The sequence below is a fragment of the Octodon degus genome, unplaced genomic scaffold, assembly GCF_000260255.1.
Source record: "Octodon degus isolate 3935 unplaced genomic scaffold, OctDeg1.0 scaffold00103, whole genome shotgun sequence".
NCBI lineage: Eukaryota > Metazoa > Chordata > Mammalia > Rodentia > Octodontidae > Octodon > Octodon degus.
In genome coordinates this window covers 9,201,696-9,219,623 of record NW_004524679.1, presented here as the reverse complement: position 1 = coordinate 9,219,623, position 17,928 = coordinate 9,201,696, and the positions used below count along the sequence as shown (strand labels likewise).

The 17,928-nt window shown below is 36.6% G+C and overlaps 1 pseudogene; it reads right to left on the bottom strand.

The window, feature by feature from the left end:
* Positions 1-4,569: 4,569 nt before the first annotated feature.
* On the bottom strand, positions 4,570-9,034 carry LOC101566066 (annotated as a pseudogene).
* Positions 9,035-17,928: the final 8,894 nt, after the last annotated feature.

Below are 17,928 nucleotides of genomic sequence, written 5' to 3'. Positions count from 1 at the left end.
TGTGGTGCTGGGGGATTGAACCGCGGTCCCTGATGCTTTGCCAAGCTTGTTCTAAGTAGGTGCCTTAGACCACTGAGCCATCTCTCCAGCCCTCATGCCGTCAATGTTACTCCTGTTTCTCTTCACGTCAAGGACCCATTTTTCCCCTGTAGTCCCCAAAACCAAATGGCCTTCAAATAACAGAGGGGACTCAAAACCGTCATGCAGAAGTCCTAAAAATGGGTTTCCCTGCGCTACAAATTCTCCCTACAATACCCCATACTCCCGGTTATGAAGCCCAATGGATCCCTATTGTTTGCTTTAGCATCTTAGGGATACCTCCCATTTCTCCCATTGTTCCTAATTCTTACAACCTATTATCTTGTATTTCTTCTTCCACCATTCATTTCACAGTTTTATCCCTCAAAGTTGCCTTTTTCACTGTTCTTCTACACAGTTTACCAAAATGTATTTTCTTTCACATGGGCAGACCACTATATTTATATCTTCATTCACTTGGATGGTACCCCTCTCAGTGGATCAGAGACAGCTCTAACACAACACTCATCTTAACCAAAAATATAACAGACAACATCTGTACAAATTCAAAGTACACTTTTAGCATTATTCATTCATATGCAGCCATTTGGCAATAGCGAGGACTTATCAATTGCCAGGTTACCGCCATCACAAGCATACTGCTCATTTTCCCGGAGGCTGCCCAACTATCAAAGCAAGTGACAGTCATTCACTGTAGAGGCCATCAAAACTCAACAGACCCCATTGCTCAAGGAAATACATTGCAGATACTCAAGAAAAATTGGCGGCCAAACAACCATATCCTTTTGCCTTCTTCCTCACATCACAAGAACCAGGCCTACACACCAGTATTCACTCCAACAATTACAACTGCTACACAAACACAACCATCACCAAAATATTCAGAGATATAACTTCCAAGTGTCAACACTATTCTTCCAGACCAACAGGCTCAAAGTATTACTACAGATTTACACAATTGCTTTAATGTAGGTACCCAGACCTTATATAAATTCCTAGCTCCTATTGTCAGACATCCTACTCTAAAAAATTTTGTACACCAAGTTAGACATAATTTTCAACTTGGTACCAAAAGTACACCGCAGAGACCCTTGCCACCTCCCTCCTTTTCAAAACACCAGGAAAGAGGACACACCTCAGGAGAAGACTGGAAGATAGAATTTACAAACCTGAAGTGATACCAAAAATACAAGTATCTTTCTTTTCTATGAACATTCTTGGGATGGATAGAAGCCTTCACCACAACCCAAAAAACAGCAGATGTGATCTCAAAGACAGTCATTCAGAACATTGTACTCAGGTTTGGGCTACCCCAGATCTTCCAGTCAGACAATGGTCTAGCCTTCATCTCTCAAATAACTCAACAGGTTGCTTCAAGTCTCAACATTACTTGACACTTACACATCCCATACCATCCCCAGTCCGTGGGAAATGTAGAAAAGGCAATTGGAGGCTTTCCATCACTCCTCACCAAGGTTATTTGGTTTCATTTTTATTTTACTTTTAAAGAGAGTACAAAATAGTATTAAAACAAAAAATTACAAGTGATACAAAATTTAACTGAGAAAAGTATTATGAATTTCACAGTATTTGTTGTCCAAGCTTATTTTAGAATTATATCATCCCTGGCTTCACTTTCTTCCCCATGCCTTGACCATGCACAGAGTTCTTACAGCCCCAAACTTTCTTAGCTACTTTGAACTCCTGTATGACTGGCCACTTCTCCTACACAATCTTCTCACTCTTGATGATCCTTCTCCTATTTCTATCTGTATCAGTTTTGTCTCTCCTCCAATTTCTGCTGTGACAACATGCTGACCTATGCCTTCCAAAATCAATAAAGAATTAATAAGGTGACCCTCCTATTACTACTGAGTATATGATTTATTTCAAAACCTTTAAGTCCACAGAACTTCAGCCCAGCTGGTCTGGACCCCATTTTTGTTGTTCATAATGCCCACCATGATAAAGTTCGCTCATCTGAGACACAACTGACTTCACCAGAATGGTCCTCAAAACTCCTGCCCCCACCTGACTTAAATTTATTTAGGCCTCTGCGGGGCCACCAAGGTAACAAATGCCCTGCTACCCCATTTTCTCCTGATTACGTCTAGTTAATTTTGCCTTTGTAATAGTACTGTTGGCCATTTGCCTTACAGACTCTCAACTCCAAGTAAAGATAACCTTTATATAACTATGTTATCTATGCTATGGGACTTTCTACTCTTCTCTGCTTGAACTAAATCCTATATCTTCTCATGATAATGAGCAGATACTTTTGTCTGAAACTTCTTGGGATGTATAGCAACCTTCACTTCTTGGCACAAACTTGAAGCAACTCCAGTCCAACAGCCTCTTCTGCTTCATATGTTTAGAAGACCATCCTCTGCTGTACCTCCACTACAAGAAACCACATACACCATGACTTTCTCCTTGTCTGATCAAGGAATCATAGACTCATTCAACTTCACCTCATAAAATCCCAGGGTCACTCTCTTGGTTCCTTTCTGCCAGATGGTCCCCATTTAATTAACCTACAGGGAAGGAGAAACCGTATTTGAAGCTGAAAGGATCTGTACCAAAAGGACTTTTGCAGATGAATTTAGAATATGGCAAGATAAAAAATTCCTCTTCTACTGAAACATATTTTGGGCTGTTAGGCATGTATCTCATGCTCAAGTCTCCCAACATTCATCAATTCAAATACGTCAATGCCAATGCACATTAACATGACACCTCAGGCTGCAAAAGCATACATATAAATTACAAAGATGAAATATCGAAGGATATAGATTGCTATATCTGAGCCTAATTTTCTGCTTAGCACAATGTCAGACAAGTAACCTTTTCAATTCTCAATGCAGGACATTCACAACTATTTTTAGGTCACACCTTAGGGCTGTATTTCACTATCATTCAAAGAGTATAAAACTTCTCTGGCATGGAATGGCAGGCTCACCCTAAGTCATTTCATGTCCTCCCACGAACTTCTCCAACGTTAGACTTACCCCTGCACTCCTCCGGAAGAAGAACACTCACCCAATCCCACAGCTCGTCTTACATGCCTATGACATGCTCTCATTGTTCTCCAAACTTTCTGAACATTGACCTTATATTCTCTATCGGCAGGACATATACATGGCAACTCCTACTCACAGGAATAACTCATACTTGTCATTTCCAAAAATCCAGCCATAGTAAGCCATTTTGAAATGCATCATTCCCAAATGTGGCCAACAAACCTCACCTGCCTTATTTCAAAGGCCAAAAACAGATCTCTACAATTAGAAGACCTTTTTCACTGTACTCAGTACATCACCCACATACAAGACTTTGCTATCTGTCCTCCCAGGGGATAGTGTATAGGTTGTAAAAAGGTAGCATACACTTGTCTTTCCCCAAAAGGGATTGGATTATGTACCTTGGCCCTTCAGGTCCTCACCTGGAATTTGAAATCTCAAAACACTATTGAGACATTCCTTCTTCCTCAGGTACAATTTTTTTATGCCGCAAGACAAGTGCAGTTCACTTACCAATCCTCATAGAGGCCAGCATTTTGACATTCTTGGGATTGGGCATGGAAGAAGGGAAACTAACTGTAGATATACGAGTCCAGCAATTATATCAACAACTCTTTTTGTATTTCTAGGGGAAATTAGAAGAAATCACCTCTGATATCCACGCACTATAGAACCAAAACAAAAGTCTCACAGGGTTATTCTCCAGAAATTAAATGACCTTGTTGTATTGACAGCTGAAAAATGGAGCACCTGTGCCATTCTAAATGAAGAGTGCTGTTATTTTGTAAATGATTCTGGGATTGTCATAGATAAGGTGAAAAGTCTGTACCTAGCTGGAACACAAATACCATGAACTTAAAAATCTCGTCCTTTTTAAAAAATTTAATTATTTCCAATGTTTAAATGAAAACCTAACTATATAATTCTTCAGTATAACAAGAGCAATTGGGCATCACAATTTAAAAAGAAACTACTAGTAAGAAAATACAATTTTTTGTATTGCAAATTGAGCATTGTTAGCTTTTGTGGCTTTCTTCTTTTGAACTTTTATTACTTTGATGCTCAGGAAACATTGCTTACAATAAAAAAAAAAATCAACATCTACTCCGTATTCCATTGTGATCTTGGCAGGACACATTTAGTTCTTGGACATTTTTCTGCTTCCCTTTATGGATCTTTTAAACATGACATCCCTTGTTTGATCATAAGACCCTGTATTTTTCTCATTAAACTTTGTTTTAATGGATATCAAAATTTTATGGCAGATTTTTGATCAAGTTTTTTTCCCATTAAAATGTATTGATTATTCAAAAGCTAATAACAAGAACTGCCACACACAAAAAACATGGTCCACAAAATATTGTTCTTTTCCTCTGAATGTTTTATGATGCACTGTTATCATTAACCAGTCTGTCACTATTAAACTTAAATGGCCAATTGGGAGACATAGTTCTGAGACCTGTCTTCCACCACTGATTAAGAGAGCGGTGTCAGGTGTCAGGGATAGTATTCATTTAGCTTTCTAAGCTTTCTGGGCAGAGTTAGTGACCTTGCCAGGTCCAGCAGCCTTCTTGTCCACAAATTTGATGACACCGACAGCAACTGTCTATCTCATATCACGGACAATGAAATGACCCAGAGGTGGGTAGTCAGAGAAGCTTGAGACACACATGGGCTTGACTGAAACCATGTAAACAATGGCAGCATCACCAAACTTGGGCCCATCTCCTAGCTTCTTACCAGAATGGCGATCAATCTTTTCTTTCAGCACATCAAACTTGCAAGCAGTGTGACCTGTTTGAAAATCCAGGACAGTGTGACCTGTGTGAAAATCCAGGACCGGGACATAGCCTGCACTGATCTGGCAAGAACAGTTCAGGATAATCACCTGAGCAGTGAAACCAGCTGCTTTCATTGGTGGGAAATTATTGCTGTCACCAGAAACATTGCCACATCAGATGTCTTTGACAGACATGTTATTTTTTTATTAATTATTATTTTTTCTTTTTTTGTGGAACCGGGGATTGAACCCTTGTACTTCCCAGGTAAGAGCTTATTGCACTGAGCGATTTTCCCAGCCCTGACAGACACATTCTTGACGTTGAAGGCCACACTATCCCCAGGAAGAGCTTCACTAAAATTTCATGGTGCATTTCAACAGACTTGACCACAGTTGTGATGTTGACGGGAGCAAAGGTGACCACTACGTCAGATTTGAGAACACTGGTCTCCACTCGACCCAAAGGAACTGTGCTAATACCACCAATTTTTTTAACGATATTATTGAGAAACAAATGACAATGAGACAGTTTCAAAACAGATTAATAGAATAGTTTCAATAATTGCATATTGTTGTCTTTTAAGTGGTTATTCACAGTAAAAGATGCAGACATTATATCTTATTTAAAAACAATCCCAGAAATACCTTGGAATTAATCTAACAAAAGCAATCAAAGATGTTTTCAAGGAAAATTACAGTACTCTTACAAAAGAGATCATGGAAGATTTCAGAAAATGGAAATACATTCCATGCTCCTGGATAAGAAGAACCAGCATTGTGAAGATGGCCATACTCCCAAAACTGCTGTATAGCTTTAAAGCAATCCCTATTAAACTACCACCAACATGCCTCGAGACCTAGAGATATCATTCCTAAAATTTATTTGGAACCAGAAAAATCCTAGAAAAACCAGAAATACTAAATCTCCTAGAAGAGAAAGTAGAAGGAACTCTTGAAGATATAGGGGTAGGCAAAGAGTTTATGAACAAAAATCAAATCACATGGGAAACAGTTGAAAGAATTAACAACAGGAACTGCGTTTACTCAGAAGTTTTTGCACGTGAAAAGAAATTACCAAAAAAGTGAAAAGATAACCCAAAAATTTGGAAAAATATCTTAACAAGTACTCAGACAAAGGTTTGCAGTCTGGAATTTATAAAGAACTGAAAAATACTAGGGCCCAAAATTTAAAGACCCAAGCCAGAAATGGGCTTCTGAGATGAACACACATTTCTCAGAGGATGAAATTAAAGAAGCGAATAGATATATGACAAAATGCTCCACATCACTAGCCATCTGTGAAATGCAAATTGAAACAACATTGAGATATGATCTCACCCCAGAAAGGATGGCTATCATAAAAAAATCAAATAACAACAAATGTTGGAGAAGCTGTGGGGAAAAATGAACCCTTCTTCACTGCTGGTGATAATGTAGACTCGTGCAACCATTATGGAAATCAGTGTGGAGACTCCTTAGAAAACTTGGATTGGAAATCTCATTTAACCGAGCTATTCCTCTATTTTGAATTTTCCCAGCGAATCTGAAAACATCATATTATAGTGCTTTGTGTGTGCCTATGTTTATAGCAGCACAATTTGTAATAGCCAAATCTTGGAAACAACCAAGATGCCTATCACCTGAGGAATGGATGAAAAAGATGTAGTAATATAATACAAGGGAGTATTACTCAGCTATAAAGAATGATAAACTGGAAGCCTTTATATTGAAGTGGATGCCACTTTAAAATATACATATATGTGAAATAATGGAGACACATGTGTAAATATCGTAGTTTGCCTAGTATAAGAGCCCAAAAGAAGAAACACAATTAGAAAGGTATAACACAACTAAAAGTAAAGCAAGAACTTGAGAACTAGTGAATGAAGAGAGCAAGGAGATGGAAACATGACAGGGGCAAGCCATACTGCTATACGTAGAAGATGGTTAAAGCAATCATCTTGAGAATCTTCAGAATATTTTTGAATCTTGCTGTTAATTGGAATGATCCTCACCATGAAAAACTATGTATAGAGACACGTGTGAACTGAGCAACTACACTGAAGATGGTAATTTGTAATAGTAGCTTCATGCTTGGAGTGCCTGTCATTCTGGTCTTCTGAATACGGGCTGCTTGTCATGACATGCCAGTTGCTGCTGTGCTGTCTCTCAGGTAGATGATTGTTCAAAAAGAAGGAGGCTGTGAATTAAGACAGGAGACAAGAAAAGGAATATTGCAGGACTGTCCTGCTACAAGATTGCATATGGTAAGATTTCTGTACTTATGTGTAAATGTAAGAATTATATAATTCTCTATGTCTATTTTAAAAATATATGTAGTTTTTTAAATGTTTTTTCATCATATTCTGTAGGGACTTAAAGGTCAATATAACAATACTTGATGAAATATACCTGTTCCATATTATGCCTAAGATGTTTGATCTTTAGACCGATATTCAGGTTAAGCTTAACAGCCTAGGTTGTACGGTAATAGCAATAAGATTCTCTGCTGGAGGGTTAACAAACAAAGTTTGCAGACCAAAATTAGAGAAAAAGGAGGGCCACAAGGAAATCCAACATTTGGCACTAGCCTTCCAACGTCAATTAAGACTCAGGACATATGAGAAGTTGTACTGTAACATCATGTAACTTAGCAGTGTTCCAAATTTACTGATCAAGGAGATTATGGGGCCAAAAGGGAAAGTGATCAATGATGTGGAGTGTGCCTAAGGAGAATCACATGGAGAGAAAACATTCTCTCAGGCTTTCACAGGGAACACATTCACCAAGCAATGGCCATTACTCATCCACATGGCTGACACTGACAATGATGTACAATCTGAGGTACAGGATCTCAGGAAAAATCCTGAGGGGATTTGACTGACTTTATTAGATCTAAAAACTACAACTCTTGTTGCATAGATCTTACTTTATCTTGGTCTTAACCGTCTAGCAGAAAAGTATAAAAATGATGTACAAGAAGTAAAACCATGTTGTTATGTTGAGCTTTAGGGGACTCAGGTCAACAATTTCTGACACTGCCAGTCACGCGGAAGACCGAATAATATTATGGATTACTGGACTCTTTTAGAATATTTTGCTCAGTTAACACACCTATAATATTTAAATTATGGAACTATATAAAAAGGGGATATATAAATGAATGTCCATTTTGTATCTGTGTATTCAAAATGGTTAGAATAGTTATATAGTTACATTCTCTTAATGAATAGCAGGATTTGTTCTAATAGTGTTTCTAAATAGGATATCATGTTTGCATCTTTTAAGTAAATAACCACTAGGAAGACAGTATGCAATGTTTTAATTTTTGAAACTGTCCTACCAATTAGATTTGAAACTGTTTCATTGAAATTTGTCTGTCAATATAATTATGGAGAAATATAAAAAACAATCCAACCAAAAAAATACGACCAATTTTGTAGACATGTTGTATGGGCAGCCTCAAAGGCTTATCAATTTGGTGATTTGGTGGTAGAATGAAATCCAAAGCTTCATTCAGTTTGGTTTCACTAGTATTTACAAGTGACCTTCCATGCTTTGAACCAAGGCATGTTATCACTTGGCTTCCACATGTTTTCACTATTCCACTCAGAAATTGGCACAAAGGCTACTATGTCAGGGTTGTAGCACAGTTTCTTAATATAGGTGCTGATGTCCTTAACCATTTCCTTGTATCTCTTTTGGTTGTAGGGTGGCTCCCTGAAATTCATATTGTTAACAATAGCAATTAGTTGTTGCACACCTAGTGTTTAAGAAAGAAGGGCATGTTCACAGGTCTGCTCATTCTTGGATATACCACATTCAAATATACCAACACCAGTAGCAACAATCAGAACACCACAGTCAGCCTGAGATGTGCTTGTAATCATTTTTTGATAAAATTTCTGTGTCCAGGGGCATCAATCATGGGCATGTAATACTTGCTGGTCTCAAATTTCCACAGGAAGATGTCTATGGTGATACCATGCCCACAGTTGGCTTTCAGCTTGTCCAACAACACCCAGGCATACTTGAAGGCACTCTTCCCCATCTCAGTAGCCTCCTTCTTAAATTTTTCAATGGTTCTTTTTTCAATGCCTCTGCATTTGTAGAACAGATGGCTGGTGGTAATGGACTTGCTGGAGTCCATGTTTCTGATGACACTGATATTAATGTGAATCTTTCCCTTTCTCATGTTGGCTTTGATTTAGTGGTGGTTTTCACTACACATGTTCTCTTGCAGCAAACCCATTGCAAAAAAGCAGGACTTTATTTTAAAACACTTTCCTAGTTTCATACAATTGAGGCTTTGGGCGATTAACACCAATGATCTTATCAAACTTGCAGATACTCCCAATAGTGGCTTCCGCATGACTGAAAACCATTGTCCCCCAGGCCCTTACATGATGACACCTATTTTCAGGCAGGAGCTGTTTAAGAGAGTCATTGCCCTGTATAAATAAAAGTCAGGAATGATAGATTTTCTCTGCCTGAATAAAGTTTTTTCTAACTCATCATGGAAGCAAGCACATATGGTACCAGACACTAGAAGATATGTATTCGTCTTCCTCCTACCTAGTCAAATTACAGTTTTGTACTTCCTTTTCACAATATCCTCTTTGCTTCTTCCTACTCTCCTGCCCAATCATGATCTGCCATGTCATAGAGATTGACCCTTAAACTCCACTTCCATCCTGGCCCTATATAGAGTTTGTTTCCCAGTCATGCCGGCAGAAGCTCCACAACTCTTTTCTCCTTTCTGTGGTTTTCTCTCCTCTTGCAAATAAATGAATAAACTAATTTCTTTTGGTTTTTTTGAGACTGGCAATTGAACTCAGGCCCTTGCGTTTGCCAGACAAGCACTTATTCTACTAGTAACACAACAATATGCAATGTGTTAATTATTTAAAGATTCCTACTAATCGTTTTTGAAACTGTCTCATTGCTATTTGTTTCTCAATAAAATTAATAAAAAACTAAAATAAAAACACAAAGTTAAAAAGCTATGAAATTGCTTTTAATATATTTAAAAGACAAAAAGAATGTAGCTTTAGGCTTCTTACAACTCTATATTGTTGGAAACATTTTGGCTTCAGTACCTAGTTGTATGCCATAACAATGCATAAAAATGCAGTAATGAATAAATAAATTTATTTTTTAAAAATTATTTATTTATTTGGTACAGTGTCTTGATATGCAGCTCAGACTCATAGTAACACTCCTATCTCAGGCTCCACAGCACTTGAATTTCAGGCATGCATACCATGTCCTGTTTGGTGTCTGGCTTGATGTGGGGCCAGCACACAGGGTGATACTGTGGATCAAACTTCAGTCCTGCTGCTTAATAGACAGGCCCTTATTCCACTGAAATATCTCCTTGGACCAAGAAAAGAATTTTTTAATTTTTACTTTTCTGTTTTCTCTGTGCACTGATTAAGCTTAATAGTTATATTGTTTTTTTTTTCTGCTAGGCTGTAATATCCTGTTACACACAGCAGTACTGTATGTAAGAGTTATACAGAGAAAGGCAAAGAAATAAATTTGAAGTATCCTTTGATCATTTCTTTGTTCTCAATATTATAATGCACATAGTGTACACAATTACTCATTCAGAAACCAATTGACACACTGAAGTAGTTACAGGAAAATGATCTCAGCCATTAAAAAAGGAATATCACTATATGAGTGAAAACTTAAGTGACTAAACAAGAGATTCTTTAGATGTTCTCCTTTTGCTCTTAGCCATTTGCATTTAAAGTAAACAAATTGCTCAAAACTATGTCACTTTGGCTAAAGTGATACATTCAACAATATTAATAGCATCAAGTACAGACTACATACTGACAAACTATAACACAATTCTTTTTCTCTATTAAATTAATTGGCACAATGTAGAAACATATATTGATCAGACTAAAAATAAGGTATGTGTTTATGTACATGATGTGTCTTTTTTTACATGATGTATCTTGATTCTTCGTTTTTCTTATTCCACTTCACACTGTATTACTCCTCTTCCCCTACTTATTTACAAAAGAATTGCTCCCATAATTTCCTTCTTATTTTTTCTAACTTTTCTGCTTTAGCTCCCACATTCTCCCTAGTTCGCCTTTCTATTGAAAATTTTCTTCCTGTTTCTCAATATCTATTATGCATTTTGGTCCTTATGTACATATTCAGTTCCTGCCATGAGATAATGTAATATTTATATATGCTTCTGGTTTACTTCAGTTAATATTAAGTTATTTTTTCTTCCCATAATTATATTGATAAACATACAGCAATGAGATAGTTTCAAATCAAATTGGTAGGACAGTTTCAATAGTTAGCACATTGCATATATTCTTCCTAGTGGTTAATTGCTGTACAACATGCGGACAAGATATCCTATTTACAAACACCATTAGAGTAAATCATTCTAGTCAGTAAAAGAATGTAACTATATATCTATCCTAACAACTTTGAATAAACAGACACAAAATGGACATTCATCTGTATCCCCTTTTTTACTAAGTTCCATTATTTGAATATTACAGGTGTGTAAAATCAGCAAAATATTCTAAAAGTGCCCAGCAGCCCATAATAGTATTGGGTCTTCCGCTTGACTGGCAATGTCAGAAATTATTGACCTGAGTCCCCTAAAGCTCAACATAATAACATGGCTTTACTTCTTATACTTCATTTTTATACTTTTCTGCTGGATGGTTAAGACTAAGGTAAAGCAGGACTTTTGCAACAAAAGTTGTAGCTTTTGGGTTTGATAAGGTCAGTAAAATTCCTTCAGGATTTATCCTGAGATCCTGTACCTCAGATTGTAGAGCCTTTGTCAGTGTCACCCATGTGCATGTGTCACGGGCATTATTTCGCTGAGGTGCTCTCTGTGAAAGCCTGAGAGAATGTTTTATCTCTATTTGACTCACCTTATGCACACTCTACATCATTGATAACTTTCCTCTTTGGCCCCATAATTTTCTTGATCAGAAAATTTGGCAAACTACTAAGTCACATGATGTTACAGTGCAAGTTCTCATATATCCTGAGACTTAATTGACCTTAGAAGGCTAGGGTCAAAATGTTGGCTTTCCTTGAAGCCCTCCTTTTTCTCTAATTTTGGTCTGCAAACTTAGGTTATTAACCATCCAGAAGACTAGCTTATTGTTATTACCATACAACTTAGGCTATTAAGCTTAACCTCACTATCTGTCTGCATATCAAACATCTTAGGCATAATAAAGAACAGATATTTTTCATCAAGTATTGATATGTTGAACTTTAAGTCCCTACAGAATATGATAAAAAACATTTGAAAATTAGGATATATATTAAAAATGGGCATAAAGAATTATATACTTCTTATGTTCACACATAAGTTGAAAAATCTCACCATATACAAACTTGAAGCAAGACAGTCCCATAATATTCCTTTTCCTGTCTCTTGTTTCATTCATCACTCACTTTTTCTTGAACAACCATTTACCCAAAAGACATCATAGCAGCAACTGGTATGTCATGACAAGCAGCCCATATTCAGAAGACCAGCATGACAGGCACTCCAAGCATGAAACTACTATTACAAATTACCATCCGCAGTGCCGTATCTTAGTTCACAGGTATCAGTATATATAGTTAGTCAGGGTGAAAATCTTTCCAATTAACTGCTAGATTAAAAAATTTTCTGAAGATTCTCAGGATCATTGCCTTGCCCATCTTCTACATATAACGGAATGTCTTGACTTGTTCCTGTATCCTAGATCTTCTCCTTTCCCTCTCTTGATTAGTTAGTCCTTGAAATACTGCTTTCCTTTTACTTGTATTATAACTTTCTATTTGTATTTCTTCTTTTGAGTTCTCATACTGGGAGACTATGCAATATTTACACACGTGCGTCTGGTTTACTTCACTTATGAGTATATCTTCAAGTGGCATCCACTTCAATATAAAGGCTTCGAGTTTATCATTCTTAATAGCTGATTACTACTACATTTTGTAAAAATTCCACATCATTTTCAATCATTACTCAGGTGATGGGCATCTTGGTTCTTTCTAAGATTTGGCAAGCAAAATTGTGCTGCTATAAACATAAGCACACATATGTCCTTATGATATGATGTTTGCAGATCTTCTAGGAAAATTCCCAGCAGAGGAATAGCTGGTTCAAATGGTATTTCTAGTCCAACTTTTCTAAGGAGTCTCCATACTGATTTCCATAACTTTTGCACCAGTCTACATTCCCACCAGCAGTGGAGAAGGGTTCCTTTTTAACAACAGCATCTCCAACATTTGATGTTGGGTAAATTCTTTATGATAACCATTCTGTCAGTGGTGAGATGATATCTCAATATTGTTTTGATTTGCATTTTTCAGATTGCTACTAATGTGGAGCATTTTTTCATATATTTTTTCGCTTCTTAATTTCTTCCTCTGAGAAGTGTGTGTTCATCTTGGATGCCCATTTCTGGATTGTGTCTTTAAATTTTAGGACCCTAGTGTTTTTTAATTCTTTATAAAATCTAGAGAGAAGACCTTTTTCTGAGTAATTATATGTCATGATATTTTTCCAGCTTGTGTGTAGCCTTTTCACTTTGTTGGTAATTTCTTTTGATGTGAAAAAACTTCACAGTAAGAGTAGGTCCCAGTTATTAATTCTTTCAACTCTTTGTAGTGCAATTTGATTTCTGTCCATGAAATCTTTTCCTACCCCTATGTCTTCAAGAGTCCCTGCCACTTTCTCTTCCATGAGATTTACTGTCTCTGTTTAATGTTTAAATCTTTAATCTATTTTGACTTTAGTTTACTGCATGGTGATAGACCTGGGTCAAGTTTGAGTTTTTGGCATGTAGAGAGCCAGTTTTTCCAGCACCATTTGTAAAAGAGTCTATCTTTCTTAAAGTGAGTATGTTTGGCCACTTTGTCAAAGATAAGTAGGCTGAGTGTGTTCGTAGGGACTTCAGCATTTTCTAATGTATTGCATTGATCTACAGGTCTATTTTGTTGCCAGTGCTATGCTGATTTTATCGCAGTAGCATTGTAGTGTAATTTCAAGATAAATTTGAGGAATTATTTCTCTAGGTCAGTGAGGTATGTTGTTAGTAGTCTGAAAGGAATTTCATTAAATCTGTACATCAATTTTGAAAGTATGGCCATCTTCACAAAGTTGGTTCTTCCCATCCAGGAGCATGGAATATCTTTCCATTTTCTGAAATCCTATACAATCGCTTTTTTCAGAGTACTGTAATTTTCCTTGAAAAGATTTTTGGTTTCTTAAGTTAGATTAATTCCAAGATATTTCATTTTCCTCGGTGCTATTGAGAAAGGTACTGTTTATATAATTTCCCTCTCAGTGTGTTTTTTGTCTGTGTAGAGGAATGCTATTGACTTTTGGGTATTGACTTTATATCCTGCTGTACTACTGAATTTCTGTTTAATTCTAGTAGCTTCTTGGTGGAGTTTTTTGAGTCTTCAAGTAAAGAATCTTGTAATCTGCAAATAAAGATAATTTAGATTCTTCTTTGCCTATTCATATTACTTTTACTTCTTTCTCTAGTCTAATGGCTGTAGCTAAAGATTCCAGAACTATATTGAATATGAGTAGTGATGGAGGACATCCTTGTCTTATACCACATCTAAGAGTAAAAGATTTCAGTTGTTGCCCATTTATGATTATGTTAGCTGTTGTGTTTTCATAAATGGCTTTTACCAGATTGAATTAGAGGCCATCTACTCCAATTCTCTGTAGGACTTTGAATATGAATGAGTGTTGGACTTTGTCAAAAGCCTTTTCTGCATTGATGGAGATGATCATGTGGTTTTTAGTTATCGCTCTATTGATACAGTGCATTGCATTTATACATTTTTGAATATTGAACCATCAATGCATCCCTGGGACGAATACTACCTGGTCATGGTGTATGACCTTCTTGTTGATTTGCTGTATTGTATTTGCTCGTATTTTATTGAGCATTTTGGCATCTACGTTAATGAGGGAGACCGGCCTGTAGTACTCGTTCTTGCCTTTCCCTGTTTTTGGTATCAGTATAATACTTGCCTCCAGGAATGATTTGGAGAAAATTGCTTCCTTTTCAATTTCATGGAAGAGGTTGAGGAGTATAAGGACTACATGTTCAGTAATGTCTTGTACAATTGAGCTGTGAATCCATCCAGACCTGAATTTTTCTTTGCTGCTAGGTTTTTAAGTACATCTTGTATTTCATTGGCTGCTATTGGACTATTGAAAGTGATTAAATCTTGTCAATTGAGTTTTGGTAATTTGTACCTTTCTAACAATCCGTCCATTTCTTGAGTGTCTAGTATTTTCTGACAGTAAAGATTCTCAAATTAGCTATAGATAATCTTCTGAACTTCCACTGAATCTCTGGTAATTACACCCTTTTCGTTGATTATTGCTTGCATTTTAATTTTTTCTTTCTTCTGTTTTATTGAGGATAGCTACAGTCTTATCAATTTTATTTAATCTTTTAAAGAACCAGCTTTTTGCTCTTTTATTTCTTTGAATTGTTTTCTTCATCTCAATTGAATTAATTTCTGCTCTAATCTTATGATTTCCTCCCGTCTTTGGGCTCTGGGTTTGGTTTGCTCTTCCTTTTCTAGTTGTTGAAGGTGCAGCATTAGGGTATTTATTTGTTCCCATTCTGTTTTCCTAATGTGTGAGTTCACAGCTATGAATTTCCCTCTGAGATCTGCTTTCATTGTATCCCATAAATTCCGATAAGTTGTGCTTGAATTTTCATTGAATTTTAGAAATTGTTTAATTTCTTGTTCAATTGCATCCATGATCCATTGGTTGCTGAGTAGCGTGTCATTTAATTTCCATGTACTTAAGGTTTTTATTCCTGGTTTCTTTTCTCTACAGGCTTTCAGTATATTATTATTTCCTGAATTTGTGTGATTTTCACTTTTATATGCTGCGGTGTGTTTTTCATTGGGTTGAGGTTACTTCGCGTTCTGTATGCTTTGGATACCTGAATTTCAGATTGTGTCCTCATATTTGGGAAGTTTTCTGCTATTACTTCTGCCCATATTTTTTAATGTCATTTGTACTGACTCCTTCTTTCTCATTGATGCCTATTAGTCTCACATTGTTCATCTTTGCATCGAAATAAGGGGGTGTTAAGGTCTCCTGTTAAAATTGTGGTATTGAATATTAGATTTTTCATGTCAAATAAGATTTGCTTTGTATAGTTGGGTGCCCCTTGTTTGGTGCATGCATATTTATGAGTGTTACCGCTTCCTCTTGAATTTTTCCCTTAACGAGTATATAGTGGCCTTTTTTATTTCGCTTGATCATTGTTGGTTTGAAGTTGAGACTGTCTGAGAATAGGATTGCTACCCCTGCTTTTTTCTGATATGCTGGGGCATGGAGTATTTTGTTCCATTTTTTGACTTTCAGCCTATGAATATATTTATGCAGTAAATGTGTTTCTTGTATACAGCATATTATTGGATTTTGTTTCCTAATCCACTGTGCCAGTCTATTTCTCTTAATCATTGAATTGAGTCCATTTACAATGATGGTTGGAATTGAGATGTATTGACTGACGATTGACATGTTATTTATCTGTTGGCGTTTACTCCTTTTTCTTCCTGTGTTTAATTACTTGCCCTATGTAGTTGGTTGCTTCTGATCTCAATCGTGGAGTTCTGATCATTTTGCTCCCTCTCTAGAACATCTTTGAGTAGCCTGTGTAGGGTTGGCTTTGTCATCATGAAATTCTTTAGCTGTTCTTTGTCATGAAAGTGTTTCATGTCTCCATCAAACTTGAAATAGATATTTGCATGGTATAGTAGTCAGGGCTGAAATTTTTTCATGACAGACTGGAAGTACTCTGCTCCATGCTCTTCTTGCCTTCATGGTTTTGAAGGGATGTCAGCCCTAATTCTGTTGGGTTTTCCTTTCAGTGTGATCTGCTTCTTTTCTCTAGAGGCTTTCAGTGTATTATTATTTCCTGAATTTGTGTGATTTTCACATGTATATGCTGTGGTGTGTTTTTCATTGGGTTGAGGTTACTTCGCGTTCTGTATGCTTTGGATACCTGAATTTCAGATTGTGTCCTCATATTTGGGAAGTTTTCTGCTATTACTTCTGCCCATATTTTTTAATGTCATTTGTACTGACTCCTTCTTTCTCATTGATGCCTATTATTCTCACATTGTTCATCTTTGCATCATCTTGCATATGATGGATTATTCTTTCCTGCATCCTCGTTGTTTTTAAGAGATCCTTTCTTACCTTTTCACTAGCTGCACTAGCATCTTCAAGATCTGAATCTCTGTCCTTACTTTCACTTAAACGGATTTTAAACTTGTGATTGAGATTTTTAATTTCCTCTATGTCTCTTTGACTCTGCTACATGAGATCTATTTCTTTCCTGTATATCCCATTCAAGGAATCCGTCATTTTTCTAATCTCCTCTTTTTTTTAATCAATGTCTTATTTAGAAGCAGTTATAAATTCTTTTACTGCAATTTTTTCTCAGATTGGGTTTCCTTCCTATATTTCTGTAGTTGCTTCTTTCCTGCAGATGCTATAAGTTCTGACAATTCTTTTGTTATTTCAGAAAAGAATTGCACTCTGAGTTCCTGTATATCTTTCTGTTGTTGCTTATTTACTATCGACGCTATTAATTCATGCATTTGAGACAAGCTAGTGTCCTACACACTTGTTCTGGGTGGCCATTGGGTTTCCTCCATATGTTTCTGCATTTGATTCTTTACTGCAGATGTTATTAATTCAGGGATTTCTTTTTTTTAATTTCCAATCTGAGTTCCTCTATTCCTTTCTGGCACTGTTTTTTATTTCATAAGCCATTGATTCATTCCTTTCAGCTGTGTGCTTCCCAATTTGTTCTGTGTTAGTGTCCTCTGCACTTGTTACGGTTGGACTTGGGTCCTGAGGTTGCATTTTGTTCCTTCTCATCATTTCTGTAGCACTGCCTTCTGACTTTTTTTGTACATCTTCGTTGTAGTTATAACCTTAGCACTTACTGAAGTTCAGGTGCAGATCTACAAAGTTTGGATTTATCCTGCTGTGCCTGGCTTGGGTCTGGCTCCTCTGCTCAGCTCCTTCCTGCT